The sequence below is a fragment of the Camelina sativa genome, chromosome 8 (genome assembly GCF_000633955.1).
Source record: "Camelina sativa cultivar DH55 chromosome 8, Cs, whole genome shotgun sequence".
Taxonomy (NCBI): domain Eukaryota; kingdom Viridiplantae; phylum Streptophyta; class Magnoliopsida; order Brassicales; family Brassicaceae; genus Camelina; species Camelina sativa.
The window spans coordinates 25,327,833-25,331,307 of record NC_025692.1 but is presented as its reverse complement, the minus strand read 5'-3'; the positions used below and the strand labels follow the sequence as shown (position 1 = coordinate 25,331,307).

General features: G+C 38.8%; 1 pseudogene; it reads left to right on the top strand.

The window, feature by feature from the left end:
* Positions 1–2,897, top strand: part of LOC104709927 — a 4,545-nt pseudogene extending 1,648 nt beyond the window's left edge.

Here is a 3,475-nt window from a genome sequence, read left to right as displayed (position 1 = left end):
TAATCTATTCGTTATAGGATTTGAAACTATATATACTTCTCCATTTCCGAACGAAACTACATATATATTTATCTATCTTTGATGTGTAGGTTGCTCCAAGAAATACAGCTGGAGATGTTTCCTTGAAGTGGTATAAGGATGAGAAACATATTGGTTATGACATCACTGGGAAGAAGCTCACCAAGGCAGAAAAGCGAGATACGCTTGTCTCTTTGCTTGAAAAAATTGATCACTCCAAGTCAGTTTTAAGACTTCTATCTTTTTATTATTTGTATACATATATAGTTTGTTATTTTTGTAGCACTGTGCTGATGCAATTTGTGGGGGCTTTAGCTGGAAGATTTCTGATGAATATAATGACGAGGAAGTGGAGCTGACTAAAAAGGAGAGAGGGTTTATTCGTAGCCTGCTCAAAGGGCAAGCGCCACATGCTGAATTTGATCCATATCCGGTACGTAATGTGTAGCCGTTTTCTACTAATATATTGTGCAAATCACTCAAAAATTGTGACCCATTTGATTCCCTTGGTGCCAGCCTTCTGTTGATTGGTTCAAATGGGATGATGCAAGAGATCCACTCTCAAGTGCACCAGAACCCAAGCGAAGGTTCATCCTTTCAAAGTCGGAGGCTCATGATGGTTGTTAAGTATGTCAGAGCAATCCGGAAGGGGTTGATCAAGTTTGATAATCCTGCACAAGAGCCCAGTGTCTACTCCTTATGGCCTGGTGATTCAACTTCACACCAAAAGAGCAAGCAATTAACTTATATTCGTCCACCGAAACTAAAATTGCCAGGTACTTCTTTTTTTTTTTCTGTTTTGGTTAACCAATCTGTTTATCTGGGAAACTTGTATTTTTTGAAAGGTCTTTAATCTCTTCTGCAATTTGGCTTCCCAGGACACGAGGAATCATACAATCCTCCTTTGGAATACATTCCAACGGAGGAAGAGAAAGCCTCATATGAACTGATGTAGCAGGAAGATCGTCCAAAATTCATCCCTAGAAGGTATTATTTAAAAGTACCTCTTTATGTACTCTGTTGTTCTTTTCTTTTGAATCTGTTAGCTTAAGCCTTATGGTAAATTTAATGTGTGCGCAGCTTCACATCTCTGAGAAGCATTCCAGCATATGAGAATGCACTAAAAGAGCCTTTTCACCGTTGTTTGGATATATACCTATGCCCGAGATCTCGAAAGAAGAGAGTGAGGACTAATTTCATCATCTCATTTTCTGGTTTATCTCATTCTCTCTATCATAATCTCAGTGTGTTTCCTTTCTCCAGATTAACATCGTTCCTGAATCTTTGAAGCCTAAACTACCTTGTAGGAAAGATCTTAGACCTTATCCACACTCCTGCTATCTTGAATATAAAGGCCATACAGGAAAAGTCACTACCATATCCGCTGAATGTTCTGGCCAATGGATCTCCTCTGGTATTTCATTGTTCAATTTTGTTGAGCTCTCTCTTGTCTTTCCAAGATTTCAACCTTGTATGTATTCTTGTTTTTATTCTTTTTTCCTTTTTTTTCATTCCTCTTCAAAGGTTCATCTGATGGATCTATCCGTATATGGGAAGTGGAAACCGGTAGATGTCTTAAGATCTGGCAGTTTGATGAAGCTATTAAATGTGTTGCTTGGAACCCTCTTTCCGGCTTATCAATTTTAGCCGTTGCCATGTGAGTGTGTCTATCTTGGGAGTTTGTTTTCTGATTTATTATTATAACTTCCTGTTCTGATACCATCACATCTCAATTCTGCAGGGGACGAGATTTGGTTATCCTGAACACTGAACTTGACACTGATGAGGAACAGAAAAATATTAAAGAGTTGCTGCACTTAGGAAACGTTATAGTACCAAAAGCATCTGGTAAGTAGCCGTGACCACAACAGTTTGTCAGAAATTGAGATGGATGTCCGAATGATTTAGTCTTTTGTATATTTTGCACCATAGTTGCAGCAATTGCAAGGTGGCTTCCAGATGAGAGATATGGAGGGATCATGATTAGACATTTTAAGGTACACTTTGCTTCCATATCCTTTGTAATGGCTATCACAGGGGAAACAGAAAACAAAAAAATCCTGTAACTGGTTTGGTTTATATATTTCAGAACATAACGAGTATTGACTGGCATCGTAAGGGAGACTATCTGTCGACAGTCATGGCATCCGGCGAAACACGAGGTGTTGTAATTCATCAAATCTCGAAAAAGCTTACACAAAAGCCCTTCAAGATCCGCGGACTTCCAGTGACTGCACTTTTTCATCCAAGCCGTTCATACTTCTTCATCGCGGCAAGAAAGAACGTGCGTGTTTACAATCTGTTAAAGGTAGATGAGCCCGGGAAAAAGCTCGAGACTGGAATGAAGGAAATCTCATCAATGGCGATTCATCCCGGTGGTGATAATCTGATAGTAGGAAGTAAAGAAGGCAAGATGTGTTGGTTTGACATGGATCTTTCTTCGAAGCCGTACAAGACTCTCAAGAATCATCATCCTAAGGACATCACTAATGTGGCGTTTCACCGTTCGTATCCGTTGTTTGCTTCGTCCTCGGAGGACTCTACAGCTTATGTGTTCTATGGAAAGGTGTATAATGATCTGAACGAGAATCCTCTGATTGTGCCGTTGGAGATTCTAAGAGGCCATTCTACTTCTTCAAATGAGGGAGGTTAGTTTTTATATGGCGTTTTGTGTTTTTTTTCCTTGAGGATCGATCACACACTATTATGCGTCATCGTCATATGTTTTGATTCTTCAGGAGATTAATATATATATATATATATATATATATATAGATATCATTTTGATTGCAGGAGTCTTGGACTGCAAGTTTCATCAGAGACAACCATGGGTATTCACTGGAGGGGCTGACTCAATAATCAAGCTCTATTGCCACTAAATTTGCAAACCCTCTTTTTGACATTAGCTTGTTTGTTGTTTCAGATTGTTTTACTTTTTTAGGTGCAAGTGGTAAAACTGCGAAATCTGACTTAATATGAATTTTAGCGGGAATTTATTCACCAATGTCTTTACATCTCCGGATATGTCTTTCACCAATGTCTTTACATCCACCATGTCCTCAATATCATCTTTCACCAATGTCTTTACATCTACCATGTCCTCAATATCATCTTTCACCAATGTCTTTACATCTCCGGATTGGAGCCTAACATCATCCAACGTCCCAGACAAAGCATCAAATCTACTGGTGGAGGACGCATAATAGCGATCGAGACTTTTTTGATAATGAAACAAAGCGGACTTAGAGGCCATTTCAGACTTGACTCAAGTTTAGATGTCAAAGGTGTGATAATGAAGAAATTACCTTGGATCTCGTTTGTTTTTGGTGAGGATGCATCAGCCTTCAAATTCATTTGTGAGATGATGTCAGGAAGAGACTAGCAACATAATATATTAACATGTCAGTTTAAAATTTGAGTCTCACTTGTTAAGATTGTTTGTACGTGATAATCTGCA